At 41.0% G+C, this 24,502-nt stretch overlaps 1 long non-coding RNA gene across 2 annotated transcripts; it reads left to right on the top strand.

Annotated features, from left to right (window-relative positions):
• Nucleotides 1–1,568: 1,568 nt before the first annotated feature.
• LOC143442411 (uncharacterized) lies at nt 1,569–20,910 on the top strand. 2 transcript variants are annotated; one of them, XR_013110584.1, is made up of 4 exons: nt 1,569–1,712; nt 1,824–2,039; nt 13,955–14,169; nt 16,545–20,910. It is a non-coding gene; the product is annotated as an uncharacterized LOC143442411 (long non-coding RNA). The 2 variants fall into 2 exon arrangements; XR_013110583.1 differs by having other exon boundaries at nt 13,955–20,910.
• The last annotated feature ends 3,592 nt before the right edge of the window (nt 20,911–24,502 follow it).

The following is a 24,502-nucleotide window of genomic DNA, read 5'->3' as shown; positions in this document are numbered from 1 at the left end:
GCAAAAGGGGTTGCAAATGAATAGAAACTCCAACAGAAAGGGTCTAACAGAGGGAGAGGGGTTAGATGCCTCAGCAGAGAGAGAGCATGAATCACAGTACAGAAGCACACAGCAAAATCCAGCAAGCCAATAAAGAGGCACATGATAGGTATTCAGGAGTGTGTAGGAGGCTCCAGGAGCATAAGAGGCTGAGAGGACACTTAGTAGGAAAAGAGAGCTGAGTGGTTAGAGCAGCTGTACGAGAAGTGGCTAAAAGAGTAGACTCTAGAATTTAGAATTTAGGGTCAAGTATGGTAGAAGGCAGCAGAAACAAAGGATCCGTACCTTAGGAGAGTCAACTCAGTAGCTGGGTTCAGTTAAGAGAGGCTAGGGCCCTCGGAAAGGGGTCCATCGGTCTCACTCCCAGGTTTCAGCACCAAATGTATTCAAGAGGCCACACTAAAGAAACTGCCTACGTGACTGCCCCATTAGGGGAAAGGTTTTTATTGTGGGTAAGGAAGAGAAAATATCCAGAGGTATCTGGAAGAGTCCAGAGCAGAAAACGAGACTGTTCTTGATCAGATTGAGGAAAGTGGGGAAGCAGGTGAGAATAGTGGAAATAGCAAGGTGGTGGAGATAGAGACTATCGCATATTGGGAGAGCAAGAAGAGAGAGGAGGGGTGAGTAGAGAGTAGCAAGAGTGAACATAGAGATAGGGAAAGTGGGGTGGGCAAATCATGTGGATTATAGAGGATAAGTAGCTTCAGGGAGGGGCGGGCAGGATGCTAGTGTGGACTATGAAATAAATGTATAACAGGTTCTTGTGATACTGAGGGAGCCTGGAGGCCAGCATAAGCTTTGATATGCTAATAGTTGCCAGAAGGGGAATGATTCCTTTTGGCAGCCAGGAACTGGTTTCACAAGTTTCTGAGGAATGCTGGCTTTTGTTTAACCACCAGAAATCCTCCTCCAGTCCAGCTTGAGCTCATTCTGGATATCTGGATTGCTTGAGACCTAACAGTAATTATCTTGACAGAGGTGCAGCAAATGTTCCCTGTATGTCCTAAGAAGGAAGAAATTGGTGGCGATAATGGAGGAAGGGAGATGGCATCTGAAATGTAAATAAATAAAATATTGAATAAATCTCATTTTACTTCCAAAAATAAAAATAAAAAAAAAATTTAAAAAGAGAGGTAGCATAAGAGCTCGTCCACAATGAGCCAGTTCTAATGCCATTCCAGCATGGTGATGCTTTGCACAGGGTTAAGGATGCTGAGGGTCAGTCCTCTCTGAGGAAGGACACAGCTGTTAATGTGCACCTTTAACATCAGTTTTGCTTTTCAGATAAATGTGGACACCTTGACAGGGCTATTCCTAGGCACTTAGAAAGAGGCCTTGATTTCTTTATGAGTCTAAAGAGATACGTGGCATATAAAAGCAGTTATTCTATTTTAAATCACTGTAACTCGTTTTATCTAAACGAAAAGAAGGCAGCGTTACTACCAGTCTATGAACTTGACAACTATTAAGCAGGTAAGTGTAGTGGGGTATTTTCCCCATCTACATTTCACATTAAAGCTTGGTAATTTGGGAGGAGCTAATGTGGGAGGAGCGAAGAGTGGAAAGGAGAAAGAGAAAGGGGAGGAGATGAACAAGGAGGGGCAGTCGGCTAGCAGTCTTGGCGAACTGCAGATGGTTCGAGAGCAGTCCTGGGTAACAATTCATATCTAAAGGTTAGGTATTGGGTAACAACTCTAATGGTGTGGGCATCTTGTTAATTGAGCATTTCCAAATATATAAATCCTTTAGATAACTTTAAGCTTTAAGAGTCTTCTTTCTACCAGGAACTGTGAGCATGACCGGTGTTGTCTGGGGTTCAGCACACCATTGTGGATTCAGCATGGGGGATTGGCAGAGCCATCCCTCACGCTGGCATGAGTGCCAGGGCCAGTGTTTCCAGATAGCCAGAGCCGGGGTCCAGATACCGAGCCGTGGAAAAATGGTGGCTGTCTGGGAACAAGCTGGACCACGCGCTGTGTTTTAAATATTACCCGCAACAGGTAAGGATTACATGAGAAGAATTTGGTTTGGGCAAAAGTGTGGTAAAGTGGACATTTCCTGGAGCCTATGGGAATGTGAATTTTCATGCCGTCTGGAGGTAATTTAGCGATAGAAACCAAGAACGTGAATGAAATTTCATACCTCTGAGTTTTCTAATTGCCGTTCTGTGAAACGTGACTCATGGAACAGGCCGGGATATAAATCTGTAAATCAGTATGTTGTCCCTCATAGTATTGTTTGTAAGGCCATTAGGTCGGGAGCACTTTGAAAGAGATTGGTTAAGGAAAGTTCCACAAACTCTCATGATAAGCAGGAAGTGAAATGTTAGCTCTGTGGGGTGAGCTTTGCTCTTGAGTTCACTGTCATTCCCAGAGCCCTGACACTCAACAAGGGTTTGCTGAAGTAGAAGAGTGAGACACAGGCATTTTGACCTTGGACTTCTTGGCTTCTTGACTCATAGTCTACAGTTGTACCGGCCATGTCTCAGTATTTCCATTTGGAAGATGAGGGTGCCCTTCAACCTTTACAGAGGACTGTGTTAAGGTTTGAACGTTTATATTAAGAGGTAAGCTGTATTAAACCAATAGTAAGTAAGTACTGCACCTCCAGCAATCATATCAGGAAGTATTTGATATCTTCCATACTTGGGGAAACTCACAATTGAACAGAAACCTACACAGTATTTATATTTATAAAACTACAAGGAAGTGCCTCTGAAAGACTGGTAACTACAGGCTGAGTTTAAAGTAGTGAAACCTTTCTGTCTATCTTCACATTACAGGAAGGAGTTAAAGGGAACATGTAGGTTTGGGGAGAAAAATAACAAGATCATGTTCTAAGCAGTTATCAGCAAAACCAAGGCCTTTGGAAGCTTTGCTCTCTTCGAGCCTTATGTTCATTGCTGGTGTTAGCTTGCTGATCATAAGAGGCCGCTCCAATGAGTTTAGTTCTTGGCTTGGCCCTTTCATTTTTTTGGGAGAATCTGTGAGTCTAAGGGAAAACTTTGCTACTTGCTGCCCCTAAACTTTCCTTTAAGCAGTTCTGTGACTTTAGAGTCAGACAGAGCACTGGCAAAGACCACTTTGTCAAAGCTTCACCCAGCAGTCTAAAGACTTGCAAAGCAATCTGTATTTTCAGGGATATTTATAAAACTTTCTGGTGGCATGAGCAAGCCTCAAAGTACAACAATCTGAGGTTAAAAGCAACGATCACTGTTCGGGATGGGGCAGGATTTGTGCTACAAAGAACCACAGACAAACCTTGCATTGTGGAGTTAGAAGATGTTGTCTGGAACACCAGTCTCATGTGCTGCCTGACAATACCGATACCTAGCATTCTGTAACCCCATGCCCAATTACCCACTACAGTTATCAGCGGGCTCTCCAAGGGCTCTCCAGTGGGGTGTGGTGGTAGAGATGGTGGCAGTGGTAGAGGAGAAAGTGCTGGTGCCGGTGGTGGAAAAGGTAATGGTAGATGTAGTGGTGACGGTGGTAGTGGTGAAGGTAATAAAGATTGTGGTGGAGGTGGTGATGGAAATGGTATTTGTAGAGGTAGTGGTAAAGGTGGGGGGGTGGTAGTGGTGGGGGTGGTAATGATGGTGGTGGGGAAGTGATGATGGAGGTGGTGATGGGGGTATTGGTGGTGGTGGAGGTGATGGTGCTGGAGATGGTGGTAACAGAGGTGATGGTGGTAGTCCAGCCTGAAAGATTGTCCTCTTCACAAAATTCAAATATTAGCTTCTGAAATTAAGGGACAGAGACCACAAGCCTGAAGGATATTTCAATAGTATATAGTACATCTGGTGGACTTATTAATCACACACAAACACACACACACACACACACACACACACCTTTTACTATTTCAAACTACCTAAGATTTCAAGACAAGAAGGTTTGGTAAGGCCTGATATTGTCAGAAATGCATTTCACTAGGCCATAAGGCAAGATATTCGCTTTCAAATATTGTCTTTCACAATTTCATGCATAATGTGCTTTGACTGTGTTCACCCCCGTTATTCTCTTTAATTCTCCTCCACCAAAACACTTCTATCTGGCAAGTCCCTCTCCTACATTCTTGTTTGTTTGTTTGTTTGTTTAGGTTAGGTTAGCCAGTCTTGTGCAGGTAACCACCATTGCTGAATTCATAGGTGCAGCTGTCCAGAAGACAGTATTACTCACCACTCTTCCCCGTTTTCCAGCTTTTGCATCCTTTTGCCTCCCTTTTTCACAATGTTCTCGAAGCCTTAGAGGTAGTGGTATTAATGTCCTTTTGAGGACTTGTTCTCCACACTTGAACCCATTTTGAATTTCCAAATTCACCACTTTCTGTTGCAGAAAGAAGCTCTCTGACCAAGCCCAAGAACAGTGCTGTGGGTGACTATGAGCATAGGTCTTTAGAGCACACGTTGTCCATTTAGGGAAACATCAATAGTGAGTTTCCCTAACACTTGGGGCCAATGACAGATCATTTGCAAGACTTGATATGGATTCTCCATTGTAGAGTTGGTCTCAGATCCTATCAGAAAGTAATTGAGTTTCTCCATAACAATCAGGCTGCTACTATTGCACCAGTGGGCATATCTTGCCTGGCTGTTCAGCATTCAGGATCCACAGCTGAGTAAGGCCACTGATGAATTTTCTCCATCAGTAACCTGCATAGAACCTTCTGGCACTATGAAAACTCCTGATTGTTGGTGAAATTGTCTATAAATATACTAGTGCTGAGTAAGTTTATACTTTTATTCAATTCTGCTTTATTCTTGGTGACATTTTAATGCTCAAAATATTAATTACTCATAAATATTAAAACCTTTCAATTATTGTGGGTCTGTTTTCCCTTTTTATTCTGTCATTTTTTTGTATCTCGAACCTACAGCTGAAGGGTGGCAATTTAGTATTATGTCCAGAAGAATTTTCCTTATTATCATTGTGATATCCCTTCTTCATCCCTGGGTATGGTCTTCATCCTGAATTCCACTCAACCACTCAAGCTTTCTTTTAATTGCTATTTTCATAATATATTTTCCCACTTTTTAATTCTGACTGTATTAAGTGGTTAGTATTAGCACATTGTCACATTTTCTGCCTTTGACTCTGAATCCTCCAGCTACATTCACTTGCATTTAGTGGTATCATGATGCTCATGGTTAATGTATTAGACAGTATTGTGGTTCTTCAACCTACCATCTTGTTAGTTCTCTATGTGCCCTACCTATTCTTAGTTCTCATCATTCACACGAGTCATGAGTAGGCCTTGGTTGGATGTGTTAGAAGGAAAGTGCTAGATGAGAGAAGTAAAGGGCATTGAAAGAAAGCCACACACATGAAAAAGCTTATGTAAAGTCTTTAGGGAAATGAAGTGTCAGAAGAGAAGAAAAGGGATGGACTGAGATGAAGCTGAACAGATGCATAATTACAGTGTAACATAAGGTCCTATTCACACTTCAACTCCAGGAGAACTGAGGAACTACTTAATAGCTTTCATGGGTAGACAACACGATCTTTTTGGTGTTTTAGAAAATTGCCATCATTTGCAGTCTGGAAAATGGTCTCTAGGGGGATAGTAATGGTCCAAGAGGAAACTACATTAATAAAACAAATCATTTAGGCTTGAGTTGCATTATTGGAAACTAGAATCAAAAGATATAGATGAATATGGTGGTTTGAATAAAAATAGCCCTCATTGGCTCATATGTTTGAAACTTAGGTTTTGCTTTGGTCACATTGAATATTCTGTAAGGGATGGGGGCATTTCTTGGACTCTTCTTGGTTTGACTATTGTTTTGCCACGTATGTGATTCTGGGTATCTAGTTACTAAGGCCTGCACACTTCCTGTGGGTATTTCCTATTCACTGATTTGATGTCCATTTCTTGCTTATTCTAATAGTCACACTTGGTGTGAGCCGGGCTGCCATCCTGGCTGGATCACAAGGTTGGAATCTTGTATCTGTTGTACTCTACTCTGTACTCCTTTCTTTAAGTTTAAAAATAGTGCCAGCATATTTCTTTCTATGACTCATGAATAACTGTGACACAAAAGTCAATAAATTAATTAATTAATTAATTAATTAATGCATAAAGTTAGGTGGCATGGCTGAGTGTAAACACATAAGTTTAATAAGCTCAAGACTCTGGTTCAGTCCCCAGCACTAAAACAATGCTCCCACTCTCCCCACCCCTCCAAAAAATGAAAATACTTCCTGGAGATCAGATTCAGAAAAGAGCTAGACCTTTTATAGTATTAAGACAGCCTTGTATTAGGTAAGAAAGATGGAAATATCATGATAATCCATTAAGATCAGAGGATAAAATGTTGACTTATAGAGAGTTGATAAAGAAAGATACTTGAGACTTCAGCACAGGTGCTAATTGTTTTGTAATATTGACTCTTCTCATGTAATAACAGAACCTTCTTACTTTTAGCTATTTGTCCTACAATAAAAATCTTGAAGTTAAGTAGATCTAAAAACCTCAACCAAATACAGATGATGTAATCAAATCAGGATAAGCCAAAGAGAATTTCTTCATAAATATGATGTTTACTAAGCTGAGTTTGGAAAAACTCAGTATTGTATAGCAACTTAGATCTTGTATCAGTGAAGCTCTTATCTCCCTTAGGACCCAATGATATAAGGGAAAAAACAGTTACCAAGACCAAGAAAAAGGTAGGCTATGGCAGAACCAATGCTTTTGCAAGAATCAGTAATCTTGAGTTGATGGACAGAGCCTGCTTAATTTAACAATAAAGAAGAAATACAAAGAAATATACACCCTACCCCACTCCTCTATTTCTAATATCTTTCTGGAGACTCCATTTTCTGCATTACAACCATAGAATCCAGATAAAAGTTATTCCATTGAAGGAATCTACAAAGGCCAACCAACCATGACAGAGAATAGAAGAATAAGCAGAAAGACTGGATGTGGGAAGCAGAAATACGGGAATGACATATCTATACATTGGACAATGAAATGTAAGCAGATGTATGTTCAATCTGGAGACATGTTTCTAAAGGGCAAAATGTCCTGTCAAAGGCTATTTGGTTCATAAAGTGGAATTCATCTCCTAGTTCTAGTCAAACAATACAATAGACAGTATCTAGATGACTAAGGACCAGGTGACTAATTCTAGTCACCTACATTTAATGGAGAGAAATAGACATATTATTAAGCCACTGTTACTGTAGACTTTCTTTTATTTGCAGTTGGTACAAACCCTAACCAATTCAGAAGACCAAACAGGAAATTCTTTAGGGACACAGATATATTGGTTATGGTATTTTTTTTAGACCTGTAAGCATCTGAAATGGATTTTGTCTAGCTTGAGCAAAGGGGGAAATTTATTGGAAGGATGCTGTGGGTGTCTCAGAGAATCAAAGGAAGTGCTGAACTACTAAGATAGGAGGACCCAGGGCCACTCTGGTATCTCAACATTCTTCATGGCCTTTTCCCCTGGAGGTCTGCCACAAATGTGACTCACCGTTCAGAACGCCCACTCTCTTCTGCAATCCATTCCAAAGATCATATTTCTATTTGAAATACTCTGATTGGATTGCCTTGGGTCAGGTTCTGGTGCCTTTGGAACATGACCGCAGGACCATAGGGCTTCACTAAAGTTCTAAAGGCCATGAGGCATTATGAGTCAATTATCCCAGAGATAAGATTTTGAAAAACCATTACTCCAACTTACAACAATCTCTAAAGGATTTTTGTAAGCGAGGTATATCTCCACAGTGAAGTCACAGTTCTTCAAGGACATTCTTCATACTTATTCTGGAGGCAGAATGGATAATAAAAATACCTGGCCTTTAGTAGACACCTAATGTCTATCTACACAGGATATTATAGGTCTATTGTCAAGGGAAAGGAGAAGAAGTCAGAGCTTAAATTTGGTACAGCTAAGTTCATCAAATTTCTTAGTACCTACCGTGTTTTAGGACATATTTTTTAATACAACTGACAAAAAATTATTAAATTATTTTTTAAATCCTATATTCTGGTAAGCATGAGAACATATAGATAAATAATAACAGCCATATGCTATCAGAGAAGAATATATATGTTAAAGAATAGAGGGAAAAGCCCTGGGAACTGCCTAAGTGCTGTTTGAGTAAGCAAAGGTCCTGAAGGTGTAATTGGAGGAAGGGAAAACACAAGAAATTACATATGTGAAGCTAAAGAAGCAAAGCAAATGCTCAGCCCTGTTCTAGGCAGGGGTAGAGGTAGAGAGCTTAAACCTTGGAGCAGACTCCCAAAGGCACTGACTTGGTTCTTGGTAGTAATCTATGGAGCATGACTGTGCTCAGTTATCAGGGAGTCACAGCTAAAGTAGATGCCATTTCCAATTTCAGTGGGAGGGGAAAACAGTGATTAGTAATCAGATGAGCTGCAATGGCAGGAACAAATAAATGTCCAATTGTGAGTTCACAGGGAAGGAGGCTTTGCAAACTGAATCCAGAACTCTAGGTAAGAGCTATGGGTTGTACTAAGCAGCTAAGGCTGCTTGGGTTTCTGCATCTTGGAGGTTATGACACCCTCTAAACTTAGCAAATGCATTTGTCAATCAGCAGGACTCAATTGTAGATGCCTCTTCAAAATCTCTAAGAAAGGAAAATCCAGTTGTTTCACATTTGTTCCAAGTACTGGGCTAGTGACCTTACAAACATTATCTCATTTCAGTTGACGTTGGTATTCAGGCACAGAGAACTGTGTGCCTGAGTTTGGAGGGGAGCAAGTCGGAGGAAAGGAAAGGACTATAGCATCCACTGGGAGGGGCTGGGTTGAGCAAGTAAATTCTGTTATATGTATGGAGTACAGGGCCTTACACTCCTCTTCCATAAACGCTTCTATTCACTGGGTATGTGTGATGGGCCAGAGCTTTATTCCTCTGTCAGTCAGGAACACAGGTTAGCTGAAGCTTGATGAAACTAGTTATCCTTGGACTTTTTCATCACCAAGTCCAAATAAAAGCAGAACAAAAGCACCCCAGAGATCCAGACTCATCCATTTTGTTAAGATGGCTGCTGTAGCTCCAAGTCTCCCCTCTCTATTCCAAGAAGAAGTGAGGAAAGGCTTTTACCAAGAAGGTTTGGCTTTCTTTTTCAGGACTGGCTACTTCAGAGATACCTGCTTACACCTTCCTGGTCAATATGATGTAGTATGGCCACCTCTAGGTGCTGCTAGAATATGAGGTTTTATTGTAGTTGCTGTCATTGTTAGTATTACTTATTTACATGTACATGTGTGTGTATGTCTGTATATGTGTATGTTCCTGAGGTTAGAGGCATCCCCTGGAGCTGGAATTAGAAGCAGTTGTGAGCTAATTGATGTGGCCACTGGAAATTGAACTCAGCTCCTCTATAAGAACAATACATGTTCTTAACCACTGAGCCCTGAAAGTGCAGTCTTTTAACACAATGTATGTGTAACACCTCCGCATAAAGATGAGTCACTGCAGCACAAGGAAGATGGAGAAGGAAATGGGTTACAAGTTGACCAATGTCACTTCATTCTGTATTTCCAGATTTTAGAGGTGGCCACCCACAGTCTACTGCTGAGGAAGTGTGTTAGAAAAGGAAAATCAATTTTCCAAAGTCACCCAAGTAGTGAGTCATAAAATAAAGATTATAAAAAGGTCTATATTATCCCAGCAACAAAAGATTTTTTTACATGATATCATCTCATCTCCCTTAGCTGTACAACCTTGAGTAGTTTACTGAACTTGCCTAAGCTTTATAAAAGAAAGACTATCAGTATGCAGATGAAGGACTATCTAGCTGCAGAAGGGCTGGGAGGCAATAGGCTGGACTTTGAATAGGCCCTGGTTACTACATCTCCCTAGGGTTCCACACATAACTGACAGGCAACTATGTTTCTTTGAAGAATTCAGCTTGAACACTGGCATTTGAACTTGGCATTGCAAGTTCTCCTCCTTGGTATTTCCTATTTTGGCTCCATCACAGTTTCCCAGGAATTTCTACTGGCTGGGTTTCTTTTGTCTACTGCAAGGCTGCCTAAGTGCATGAGTTTCTGTGGCATTCCTCAGCAAAGCAGAGCAGACAAGCTGACCTTTCCTGTCACTCTCACGCTCTTCCTTCATGGTCCCAATGAGAGCCACACTTGGGTTGTTTCTTAGAGGGTACTTCATTTGAGCCCCATTGCAAAATGGGAAATGCCAACTAAGCACTTGGGTGTTTCTAGCTGCAGAACCCACAAGAGCCCCATGGTGTCACCCTGGGCTTTGACTCTTACAGGTCTGGAGCTTCCCTTTTCCTAATACAGGCTCAGGTCCCCTCTCCTTAGACCTTACCACTACTTGTAGGTTTGCTTCTTCATTGATATTTATTGTTTTCATTTCTCTATTAGCATATGACTTATTTGATATCTTTGTCACAGTATAGCACAGCACACATAGTCTGAATTAAGCCTCAGCCCATAGTGCAGTGGTTCCTAACTTTCCTAATGCTATGATCCTTCAATACAGTTCCTCATGAACCCCCAACCATAAAATTATTTTCATTGCTACTTAAACAACTCTGTTTTTGTGCTGTTATGGATCACAATGTAAATATCTGATATGTGATCCCTATGAAAGGGTTGTTCAACCTCCAAAGGAGTTGTGACCCAAAGATTGAGAACCACTACCATAGAATCTGTTTTGTCTCTACTAAATACCAGAAAATTTAAAGCCAACAAAATAGTGTGTGTGTGTATATATATATATATATATATATATATATACTGTATATATATGTGTGTGTATATATATACTGTATATCTGTATGTATGTATATGTGTCTGTGTGTGTTTATATGTGATATGTATGTATACATATCTGTATGTATGTATGTATATGTGTCTGTGTGTGTTTATATGTGATAGACAGATGATAGATAGATAGATAGATAGTTTGATAGATAGTTTGATAGATAGTAGATAGAATATGTGCAGAGAGAGAGAGAGAGAGAGAGAGAGAGAGAGAGAGAGAGAGAGAGAGCATTGCTATGATCTGAGTACTTATATCCTCTCCAAACTCTTACACTGAAGTGTGGGTCTCCAAGATGATTATACTAAGGGACCTTGATGAGCTCACAGGGCAATACCACATAGTATGGATGGGTGCTCTGAAAAAATGAAGAGGTCAGAAAGTTCTTCTTTGCCCCTTCTACATAGTAAGAAATGCCATCACCAAGGAAGATGGCAGTCACCAGACACCAGATCTGCCAGGCTTTATCTTGTGCTTTCTGGCCTCTGCATCTTCAAGAAGTAAACATTTGTTGTCCACAAGTCTTCTGGTTTATGCTATTTTTGTTATAATAGCTATGTTCATTGTAACCTAAAAGAAAGAAAGAAGGGAAGTAGGGAAGAATGGAAGGAGGGAGTCACGGAACGATATCTTAAAATTTTTTAACTTTTCCCCATCAACCACTTAACTGTGCATAGGTATGATGCAAGTATGGTCCCACTGGAGTAGACAAATAGCTGAAGCTCTGTTTCAGAGGCCTTTGTGGAACCCAGGCTTCACTTATTAGTTGCCAGTTTGGTCTTTCTGGGTCAACAATGTATGTATTTTCATTGCCTTTTAACTACTAGCTGAGTACACTATCTGTCAAGCCATTTTTCTACTTTAGAAGCTCACTGTTATGAGTGATGCTGGAATGAAAAAATGTTTGAGAATATAATTGTCAGGCAGGTGGTGGTATTTCAGAGTGACAAAATCCAAGAGATGGTATTTGGAGGGATACTCCAAAGTTGCTTTCTGCTAATAGAGTATAAGTACACTCACTTCCCAGAGCCTCACTGAACCTGGATGTTGCAAACACCTCACTCACCCACTCCTGCATTTGAATTCCCCTCATGATCACACAGCTGTCATTTTCCTTCTGTACCTTGACCATTAGCATCAGACTTTTGGCTGCAACACATATGACTCTTGACTGCAAAAGTCACTAGGTTCCACTCAGTCCTGAGACTCTGCTTTCAGAATGTCTCCTTCACTTCTTCAGCACACGGATTCATTAAGAACACTCAGGCATTTGGCCTCTAAAAGTTCTTCCTTTGAAGTTTACTAAGTGTCTTTTCCCTATGTCATCTTTTTATTCCTTTTTCTCCTGTTTTTGTTCTTTCTTTTTTTTTAAATTCCAGTTATTGTCTGCATCATTCTTGACTTTGCTTTGCCCCAGTCTGGCGGAGTATCTTCCGTGTGAGATGATGTCTACGTCTTCAACATTCAAGCATGCTAAATCATCTCCTCGAGTCAGAGCCCTTGCCGTTGAATACTCATTGTCTATTGTCTTTGCACAAGTCAATTTTATTTCATTTCAAATTCAGGGAGCCCCCACTCTGGGACAAACTTTGGGAATACAAAATTGTGAACCATTCAGCCCCTGTTTCAGAGATGTTTGAATTCTAGAGGAGTAGAAAGCCAATGGAGAAAGAATGCTGTGGTCCTCTAGGCAAGTCAGAGTGATGCCAGCATGCTCTGGCAGACAGGGGAGCTCCTCTGTTCTCAGCTTGGGGAGATCAGAGTCTCTTTGTGGCCCTTCACTTAAATCCAGCTGTTGAAATACTAGCACCAAAGTGTCACAGATGGGACTGTAGAGAGGTGACTATGTCTTGAAGACCATCTCCATTTGAATTGAATTAATCCATGGAAATAGAAAGCAAGAGACATTCCCTTACCCTTTTACCTTATGAGCTCACAGCAGATGTCAGCCATTATTGAGGAAGTAAGCTTCACCACCAAGTCTGCAGGCTTTGGACTTCCCAGCCCACAGAACTATGATACACAAGTGATTACTCTTTATAAGCCATCCAGTTTATGGTATTTTGTCCTAGTGACTTGAACTGGTTGAGGCACCAGTGATAAACTAGGTCAGCTAACAAATCAGTGATTGTTTCTTCAGCTGTTAAGTACAGACAGCTGGCTAGGCAACAGTGGTACACACCTTTGATTCTACACTCTGGAGGCAGAGGCAGGGGGATCTCTATGAATTTGAGGTCACCCTGGTCTACAGAGTGAGCTCCGGAACAGCCAGGGCTAGACAGAGAAACTTTGTCTTGTTAAAAAAAAAAAAAAAGTTACAAACAGTAGTTTGTCTCTAAAAGGGTGGTTATGAAGTCTAAATAAAGTTCTTGGGGGTGTGTTATATAGTAATTGACCAAAAAACAATACCTTTTAACTTTAGTTTAATGTGTGTGTGTGTGTGTGTGTGTGTGTGTGCGCGCGCAACCATGTGCATGATCAAAAGACAATGCTGTGTTGTCAGTTCTTTTCTTCCACCTGCATAAGGATCCCAGGGATCAAATCCAGGCCACCAGACTTGTTCAAGTGTCTTTACCCTCTGAGTAATCTTGCCTGCTTAGTAAATGTTAGTTTATAATGCTATTGTCACAACCATCTTCTTAATTATAATTAATTTTATTAGAGCACCATAAAAATGTCTAACTCAACCTAGTGGTTAATAGAGACGGCGATAGTAGGGTCAAGCAGAGAAAACGGACGTGGCCTTGCTGTAGAAATGAGATATTCCATTTTGACTGCATTTTGAGCAGTGACAGTGGTGGAACACTTGGCTGCCCTGACCCCATTTATACATCCAGATGCTCAGGTGTGGGGGAGTTGCATATACAGCCCAGGGTTATGTGACACATGGGTGGCAGTGTAGAGACCGGGATGTGCTGCATATTTATTTCCTCTATTTCATTAGACAACAATGAAGCACAGAGAGGCATCAAGGTCAAGATTTAGATTCTCTTCTCAACCCTTAAATGCGTTCTCTTCTGTTATCCTCAGTGACCCACCTGTAGTACATTCAAGAGTGTGGTCTTTTCAAGGCACTGGAAGAAAACATTGGTCTTCTAATATGGGGTGGTTTTTGTTTGTTTGTTTGTTTGTTTGTTTGTTTTTCAGGCCAACCTCTCCATGCCTTCCTCTCCACACACTGCCTATGAGGCTGTGACGAGTGGGCTTTCTCTGGCAAGGTGCCTCGGTTTCTTTGAAGAAAGGAAGAAAATCTCAAGACGCTGGATGGCACCAGTGGCATTTCTGAGGGTGGAGATGTATGGAAACTTCCTAATATTTCAGGCAACAACATCCGAAGGAAGTGGAATTTTCCTGAAGAACAGGCAAGACATCTCTGTCTCAGGTTATTGATCTGGTGTGCACATCTCGCATTTAATCTAGTGATTTATTTGGAGGGAGGCGGCATGAATACTGCCTTTCATTTAGTGAGTTTAAAAGCACTCAGTTTCTTATTTATTTTTGCCTCTATTTATGCAGGGCTATTGGATTGGGAAGAGTTGAATGATAGGCGTCTGACAGGTAGTTAAAGACACATAAAATTCAAACAAGACATCAAATACTTTAAAGCACTCAACTTATCTTTGTGGTTTGTTAATCACACTCACTGAAGGCTGGTTGGCCCTCTAGAAACAGCTCAGAAAGGGACTATTTAGCATGCAAAGTTTGCCCATCCTAGTCTTTTTTTTTTTTTTTTTTTAATCAAGTAAGCCAAAGCTCCCAAATAGGGACTTCCAAAGTCAAACCATGAGTTATCCATCACTGAAAGGACCTCATAGTTTCAGATACATTAAGACTTCCAAATATGTCCCAAGTGTTTTCATAACAAGTTGGGAGTTGAGATAAGTTTGCCCAACTAACTCCTGCTGCTCAGGTGCAAGCCACAGCACTCAAAAGAACAGATGAATGAACCACCAGCCAGTTGAACTGCCCCACTCTCTAGACTGGATTCCCACAGACCCATTCTACTTCCGTTTTCCTCCAGCCTCACTGCCAGCCTACAGCCCAGGCCCCTACCCCTAATTCTGGAACATAAGTCTGCCCAACTCCTGCTTCTCAGGTGCAGGCCACACAAGTCAGAAGAACAGAGACCCCCATGCTGCACCAAAGGCCAAGCAAGTTGCTAGAAGTCTAGCCCCCAAAATGGTCAGGGACTCCTTACTGGATTAGGTCATGCCAGCCACTGCAAATCCAAGACAAAAAGACAAGAAGACCAAAGAAGAAACAGAAAGCAAGGAACAAAACACTCCTCCAACAAAGACAAACTCAGAAATCAGCATTGAGACCTAAAATCATCCAAATCCAGATGCCTAAATGCTAGTGTAAGAAAACAGTCAACAAGAGGCAGGGCAGTGTGGTACCACCAGAGCCCAGCTGTCCTATGTCAGCAAGGTCTGAGTAGTCCAATGCAGCTGTAGCACAAGAAAATGACCTTAAAACCAGCTTTATGAAGATAATTGAAATCCTTAGAGAGGAAATGGAACATTCCTTCAAGAAACTGAGGAGATAAGTCTCCCGTAGGTCCCTCTTGCTTTAAGAACAAACATTATGAGCTAGCTTTCACTGACATGGCAATCCCCTCTCATTTCTTAGCTCCACTCTTTTGAGACAATTTTATCTTTTTACAAATAGGTTATATAGAGGCTTCTTACTGATGGCTGATGGACATACTGGCCAACTGTTTGGAACATTGCTCTAGAGAAGGAGGGAGGGAGTAAGCACCCAAACCTGGCTTCCTATTTCATTCTATTGGGAGGCTGGCTTCCCTGAATCATTACAGCGATTCTAACTATCTCTGACACAGACTTTCAGCTTCTTGACTGCAGTTCATCGGTGGCCTGAGATGCTCCTATTTTAAATGTTGGCACTAAAATGACAGCTTATTTAAGAAAGTTGCCATACTTCCCACCTTCTGCAAATCTGTGACTCCATTTTCATGCCTCCGTGGGCCGGGAACTAGGTTAGGGTTAAGGTTACGCAGTATGTGGATCTGAGAAAGCAAACTGACATCTACATGGATAAATCCAGATGGGAAATTTCATGGAATAGTGGGTGGGTCGACAACATCATCTGAAAGGGCAAAACTCAAGTGGGCCTTTTAGCAAGAGCATGCAGGACTGAGCCAAACACTGTGCTTATTAAGGAGTAGGCAGAGGTCACGTTAGGATGGGGACATGGAGAGCTTGGCTTAGGCTCCGCTGTCAGCATGGAAAGGATGGACGCCAAGATGAATGGGCAGAGGAGTGGGGTACTAGTGGAGCTGGGATGCAGGTCAGTGTACTCTCCTTACTGAATCCCCACTGTGGCTCCATTCTGAAAAGTCAGGGTATGGCTAAGAAGAAAATGTGATGAAAAAAGAGGTTGGAATTCAACCAGGAATTTATTGTGTTGTTCATTTTGCTTTACTCATATATACAATGCACACATGTTTTAATATTTATCATTTGGCTTCAATGTTATCATGCTAGACAGTGGTCTAGGCATGTACACAGCAATGATAGAGACAGACATAGCCCTGCCATCACAGAAAATTATTACTAAGGGGAATTATTAATGTAAAGGACTTGTTTGCAGGAGATCCAGATAGGCTGCAATGACTCTGTCCACATGCGACTATTAAGATAGAATGAGATGGTGTGCGAAGCCTCTGGCTGGCCCAGGGGACATGCTCACAATTGCTCTCCCCTTCCTTCATTCACAGCACTTCCTAAAGTCCCACAGGCCTGACTCTGCTTCCTGTCTAGCCACCTCATTCCTTTGTGTCAGCCTCCTATAGCCACTTTCTACCAGGGATCACAGAGAGCTCGGGCTCTGATCAGTGCCCCACTCAGAGACACCATTAGAGAAGCATCTTCTGGCAGTACCTGGGAACTAACACAGAGACCTACAACTGGACAACGTGGAAAGTGAGAGATTTTCAAGTACTCAGTCCTAAATGAGATGCCTTTATCAAACACCTTTCCTCATGACTCAGGGAGATGTGTAGAAGAGGAAGCAGAAAGGTTGTAAGAGCCAGAGGGGATGGGCCAAGAAAAGAACATCTTCCGGATATAAAAGGACTGACACACATAAGAATTTGAAGACTGAGGCCACATGTGCAGGGCCATACAAGTTTAAGTCAGATGGGATCCCAGTGCTGAGAAAGAGAAGTGGGCATGGACCCAGCCTACTTCTAACCAAAAGCTGTCTTCAAATTGACCCCTTTTTGCAAGGGGAAAAAAACAGTTTTCTCAAATGGAGTCTCACTGGGTATATTAATCACTGTTCAATGTACACCCCATGCCCAAAAGTAGCTGGCCAACACAAAACAAAGGCAATTTTGTCTCAAATTGCTTTGTTTGGACATTTTCTTTCTTTCTTTCTTTCTTTCTTTCTTTCTTTCTTTCTTTCTTTCTTTCTCTTTGCTAGTATATTTTGGTTTCTGTTTTTGTGATGTGTGTATGTGCTCTTGTGTGCATGCATGTGTACATGTGTGCCTGTGTGTCTGTCTGTCTGGTTTATTTGTTGTTTGTTTTTTGAAGAAAAAAAGAGACATGGAATTGGATAGATGGAAAGGAACTGGGGAAAGGAAAAGGCATTATCAAAATATATTTTATGAAAAAAAATGTTTCTTTCCATTATAAAAAAAAAAATCCCAAAGAACCAGCAGTCTTGGGTTTCATGTTTTGTTGTATATGAAACAATTCCAGACTTGGAACTACAGAAAGAACTGTTCCAGGGTAACCTGCCTTGTGAAGCCTTTGAAAAGCAGAGCTCTTCCTTGAACTTGCTTGGATAGCAGGTTACAGTAGCAGAACATCAGATGCAGGGCCACCAGATCAAGAGAACCTGTATAGAACTTGATCCTCCAATGAATACCAGCCAGACATCCCTTGAAGGAAAAGGCCATGTGCTGACTGATGCTTGGCCACAAGCTAATCTTTGGAGTCTTGAAGCCAGTGTTGTATTTGGCTCTGTATTCTTATGGCTCATCTGAGAGATGAGCAGGAACATGCCTCCCATGTGAGTGCTCCCATGATGATATGGAATAACTAGTGTTTAAATGATTGGCCAAGCTATGTCATCAAATACTGTTCATTAACTGTGAGAGCAACATTTTTTTTTTCCTCAGCAATGAACAGTATTTATAGCCCTTGTGGTCACATGGCCTTCCTTCTCTAGTCCTTATTCTACAGGCAATAATATAAGCTTAGAACAAGGGATCCAAGCTCCATGAACACAGAAACTGGTGAACCTTATCCTTTGTTGTACCTCCAGAGAATCCCTTATTGAACTAGGAATGAATTCAATACTAAGAGAATGAATACATTGTATGAGAGAGACAAATAAATATGTAGTGTGCTTGAATAAAGGCCAGAATGGTGAAGAGTCCTGGAACCACATTGTGTATGGAACATTGCTGAAACCAAAGCCATAATACTACAGTTGAAATTCTCGAGCATAGAGTTTCTGATAATTGGCTGCATCAGTCAGGGCTTAACCAGCAACACAGAGCTGTTTCTCAGAACAATGATTAATCAGATCTCAATATTCAGTTTGTGTTACTAAAGTTCAGGGGTTTTTTTTTTTGTTTGTTTGTTTTTGGTTTTTTGGTTTTTTTTTTGTTTTGTTTTTTTTTGCTATAATTTTATATTAACTTTTTTTTTTAAAAGGACTAATAAAATTTACCCGGCTATTTTCATGAGTGAAAGTTGAACGTGAGTCTGTTGGAAATAGAGGCAGATACAGTTCAGTCTCTTATAGTCCGCTGCTTTCCCGTTAGAGAGAGTTGAGCGAGCGATAGCTAACGTCGCCGGCCATACTGTGTAAGCCCAGTTTTCTTTAAATAATAATAATAATAATAAAAGTACTAGTGGATTTAAAGACACAGATTAATATCAATCCATCAATAGTTGGTGATTTCAAAACCCCACTTTCTCCAACGGACAGGTCATTTGCAATAAAAGAAAATAAAACAATAGAACACCACATACTGGGATACAAAACAAAACTTTACATATTCAAAAAAAAAAAAAGACTGAAATCACACTGTGTGTCCTAGCTGAACACAGTGCAATAAAACTTAAAATTGACAGAAAAAAAATCTAGTAAATACACAAAATAATGGAGATTAAACACTTCATTACTGAATGATGAATGAGCCAAAGAAGAAATCAAGAAAGAAATAAAACACTTACTAGAACTAAAGAAAAATGAATGTACAACACAACAATACTAAAGATGTTCAAAATATAAGCTATAGGGAAAAAAATGCATCTTCAACACATAGTGCTGGGAAACAGATGTCCACATACAAAGGAAGGAAACCTTTCCTTATGGATAGACCATATCCATCACCTCGCACAAAAACTAACTCCAAATGTATCAAAGACTTAATTAAATGTAAAGTCTGAAACACTGAAACTACTATCAAAAGAAACAGGCAGTACTGTGTGTATATGACATACAAACAGTGTAGGAAAGGATTTCCTGAATAGGACTCCAATAATTGGTAACTGGGATTTCATAAAACTAAAAAGCTTCTGCACAACTTATCCAGACCCCAGAAACCCCTTATCCAGTCCCCCTCCTGTTACTTCTATGAGGGTGTGTCCCCACCCATTGACCCCCTCCCTTCTCCCCACCCTTGAATTTTCCCACACTGGGGCATCCAGCCTTCACAGGACCAAGGACCTCCTCTCTCACCAATGACTGACAAGGCCATCCTCCACTACATATACAGCTGGAGCCATGGGTCCCTGCAAGCTTGTTCCTAGGCTGGCAGTTTAGGCCCTGGGAGCTCTGGTTGGTTGGTATTGTTGCTCTTCCAATGGGGCCACAACCCCTTCAGCTCCTTCAGTCTTCTCTCTACCTCCTCCATTAGGGACCCCATGATCATCTACAAAATAACTTCCACACCTAAGACTTAGGGTACATTGTGGAAGTGGGGGCAGAAAGTATGTAAAATTGAGAGGATCAAGGAGTGTATCCTAGCAATGTCAGACGCTATACTCATGAAGTTACCTCCTGTCTCATGAACAGGAGCACTTAAACATGAGCAGAACAAGGATCATAACAACAGGCATGTCAAAGTGGGCAGGGGAATACCCACAAGGCCTCAACCCTACACAAAGAATGAGAGGCAACTAAGAATGCTCAGAATTGAGTCTTTTCCACAGAAGAATACACCAACTGGTTAGCCAATACCAAATGGTCAGCCCTGAAACCACTTATATGAGTAACATTATATGGACTGAGCAGGTTATATTCAGGAATAAATATTTATATACATACATATATGCATGTAATAGCAATCCATGAAAAAAGAAGCTGTGATTTGAACGTGTACAAACAAATTTTGAAGAGAGAAATAGTGTAATTATATTCTCAAAAATAAATGAAAAAACTTTAAGCAATTCATCATTTGGTAGCTGGATGGATGGATAAACAGATTTTCATTAAAGAAAAATTAAAATGTATAATAATTATGTTTTAAATTAGTAATAATTTATAGTTTGTCATTGTGGAAGTAAACAAAACAAAACCCATGCCTATAGGCCCAGTCACAGGAAGATGACCTTTATGGGAAAGAACAGTTGCTGGTCTAATTCTTCTCTCCCAGAAGTAAACTTATCAGGGACCTACCCCTCTAAGCCCCCTTCATTGAAATTCTTAAATTAGTGTAGAATGGCCTTATCTGTCTTTTTTCTATCCAAAGAACATTTCCTATGTGATTGTGTCAAGACCCAGCTCAAAGCTCAACTACCCTGAGCAAGTTACCTCCTGTGTGGGCTATTTTCCTGCCTTCACATGGCTTGGCATCATAAGATCATGTTTTCTGCCCCCCAGAGATGGAGCAATAAGCTCTTCAAGTTCTATGGTGATGTTTCCTGAGCTGTTATTGTAATGTTCTTGTGCTTCTTTAGACAAAAATAGACTAAAGCTTCTTAGTGCCTCGAACTACCTGTGTCATGATGCCTGAAACTTGTTCAAATGTAGACTCCTAGGAATCAAACCTCTCAAGATTGGCTCCCAGGGAAAAGGATTAGTAATATGCACTTTAATAAAATTCTCTAAGACATCCTGAAGTTTTATGGCTTGAGCATAACATGTCTTATCCTTCATTGACTCCTTCAACCTCACTGCTATTTTGGGTGGTTATAAAAACATTAGGAGGAAGAACTGACTTGAACAAAGTAGATCACTGTAGGCATATTGTAGTATTTATTTTTCTGTTGTCGTGATATAACACCCTGACAAAAAGCAACTTAGAGGAGAAAGGTTTTATTTTAGCTAACAGTCCCAGAGAGATAATATCTATCATGATGGAGAAGGCATGGAAGAGTGAGGGGAAATATGGAGACAGGAGCAGAATGTTGGTTAATCCTAATTTAATCCACAGGAAGGAGGTGTACATGCAGGAAGTGGGGCGAGTCTGTATGACCTCAGAGTCTGGCCACAATAAAGTACTTCCTCCAGCAAAACGTTACCTTCTAAAGGAAAGGTAAACTTTTCCAACAGCACCACCAAATGGGGGCCAAGTATTCAATTACATGAACTTATGAGGAGACCTTCTCATTCAAACCACTACATTTCACCTCTGCTCCCCATAAGCTCATGGCTATGTCATTGTTCAAAATGTATTTAGTCCAACTTTAAAAGTCCTACAGTTTTGAACAGTTCTAAAACCATTCAAATATCCAAAATCTCTCCTGAGACTAAAGACAATTTCTTTAGCTGTGTATGACAGGAAGGACCAAGTATGAGGGAAAGAGAAGTAGGAGAGAGAACTGAAATTGGTGTAGGTGAGGGAGTGGGTAGTTCTGGGATAATCCAGAAACATAAGACAAGGGAAACTCCCAGGAATCTATGAAGGCGATTCTAGCTCAGACTCCTAGCAATGGGATATGTGGAACCTGAAATGGCCACCTCTTCTAACCATGAAAGACTTCCAATAAAGTAACGGGGCACCAACCCAACCACAAAACCTTCAATCCAAAATTTGTGCTGCCTACAAGATATTCAGGAATAAAAGTGGAACAGAAATTGAGGGAATGTCCAACCAAGGAGTGGCCCAACCTGAGAACCATCCCATGAGAGAGAGCCAACCCCTGATAATATTAATGATATTCTGTGATACTTGTAGACATAACTGGTCTCTGAAAGGCTTCACCCAGCAGCTGATGGAAATGGATACAGAGACCCATTTCCAAACATTAGGTAGAGCTTGAGGAATATTATGGAAGAGAGGGGGGAGGATTGAAGGAGCCAGAAAGGTCAGGAACACCACAAGAAAACCTATAAAATCAACTAACCTGGGCACATGTGGGCTCACAGAGACTAAACCACCAATCAAAGAGCAAGTATGGGATGAACCTAGTCCCCCTACACATATGTGATTGATGTGCAGCTTAGTTTTCATGTGAGTCCCCTAACAACTGAAGCAGGGGCTGTCTCTAATTTGTTGCCTGCCTTTGGAGCCCTTTATCCTAAGTGGGCTGCCTTGTCTAACCTCAATAGGAGAAGATCCACCTAGTCCTACTGCAACTTGATATGCTAAGGTGGGTTGACATGCATGGGAGGCCTCCCTTTCACTGAGGAGAAAGGGAGAAGAAGGGGGAGTGAGGTGAGAGGGACGGATTGGGAGGAGAGGAGGGATGGGAAGCTGCGAGCAAGATGGAAAGTAAATATTAATTAATTTATGAAAAAACACACAAAAAGACACAGTAGGATCTTCCAACATAAAATGGTACAGAATACACATCTCCATTCCAAAGGGAAGAAACGGAGGAACAGTGAGGAAGACCTGGACCAAAACCTAGCATCTACATCAATTCCTTATCTCAATGTCAAGCACCTGAGGCTTCAATTTTCAGGACCTCAGGTGCCCTGACCCCTCCAGCATTGGTGTCTATAATGTACATTTCTCTCCTAGGCCAATTCTGGTTCTTGTATGCAGCTTTCCTTGGCCAATGTCCAACAGTTCCTGCATCTTCAATATCTTGAGGTCTTCACCACACCCCTGGCTTTACCTTCCCAACTTCAAACAATGACCTCTGAAAGCTTGCTTACTGAGACTCCAATCCTGCTAGATGTTACCTGGTTTCAGCAGGTGTCTGAAAACAGTGAAGGAAGAATCCATTTCTTGTCTTCAAAACCAGTACCATTTGGATGACAATGCCAAGATTGGCCACCAGTTTATGATAAAGATCACATGCCTTAGTTAGGACCATAGTTACAGCCAATTCTGTACATGGAAAATGATGAAAAATTTCACTAGGCAGATGCTTTAGAGCACCAGTTCTCAACCTGTGAGGCATGACACCTTTGGCAAACCTCTATCTCCCAAAATATTTACATTATAATTCATAACAGTAGCAAAATTACAGATGTGAAGTAGATTGAACTAATTTTATGGTTAGGGGTTACCACAACAAAGGAATTATATTAAAGGGTTGCAGAATTAGGAAGGTTGAGAACCACTACTTTAAAGGAACAAGCAATTTATTTGGCTCTCTTTCACAAGTTGGAGACTTAGACAGCTCAGTCTTCCTATGGTTTCAGAGCAGAGCAAGGAGTTTCTCCTAAACAGCACTAATCTTTCTAACAAGTATAGTCTGTTTTTCAACATATGATTTAACTTCAGTATTATGCTTCCTAGTGTTTTTTTTTTTAAGCTCTAATCTACACATTTTTTATTTCATTCTGGCCACTATTGCTCATATTTTATAGCCCTGCATAAGATTAATTATATGCCATAGACTAGGTGTTATGCTACCTTAAAATTTCCTCTGCATTCAAATTAGGCCATTAGTTTAAAATTCAGCTTCATGCAAGTTCACAGGATACATACAGAATGAAACCAGATTCTTTACCAAAATATCACATAAATTCCCTTTAGACCAGTTGATAATAGAATCTGTGTTCTCCTCTGAAATCTTTGAATCTTTGTATTAGAAGCTGGGCCTCTAATATCTGCATTTCTCCCCCCCTCCCGCCCCCCCCCATGAGACTCGGGAGGAGACCCACGAACGAACAAGCGAGGGTAGAGAGAGAGCTTACAGAGGGCCGCTGCCGGTTCGGTTCGCTTGCATTTCTTTCAACATAACTGGATTTGAAGCTTCTACTAGAACAGCTTGTCAAGCACTGTTTACTGCATTCAAAGGCTTTTCTGACCCCAAGTTCTAAAGTCTACCACATAATAGTTCAATATCATGAAAGTCATATGGTCAAGTTTATCCTCATGGTTTCCCACTCCTGATATCAATTTCTGTATTAGATACTTTTTTTTTGTTGTTCTGACAAAATATCACAACCAAAAATCAATTTTAGGGATGAAAGGATTTATTTTGACTTATCAGAGAGATAGGGCCCCTTGTGAAAAGAAAGCTGTGGTGTCAGGCACAGGAAGCTGGCTGATTGTATTTTCATCCACACATAAGAAAAAGAGAGAGGGAGAAAGGGAAGGAGGAAGAAATAGAAAGGGAGAAAAGGAGGAGGGGAGGAAGAGAGAGGGAGGACACGCACAGGAAGTAGGCACAGCTACAACCACTCAAAGCCCATCTCCGATGACCTACTTTCTCCAGCAAGTGTCTACCTCCTTAAGGTTTCATAACCTTCCAAATTGTACCACCAAATGAGGACCAAGTATTCAAATACACAAGCCTATGGGGGACATTC

The sequence above is a fragment of the Arvicanthis niloticus genome, chromosome 5 (assembly GCF_011762505.2).
Source record: "Arvicanthis niloticus isolate mArvNil1 chromosome 5, mArvNil1.pat.X, whole genome shotgun sequence".
NCBI lineage: Eukaryota > Metazoa > Chordata > Mammalia > Rodentia > Muridae > Arvicanthis > Arvicanthis niloticus.
This window is presented reverse-complemented; position numbering and strand designations above follow the sequence as displayed.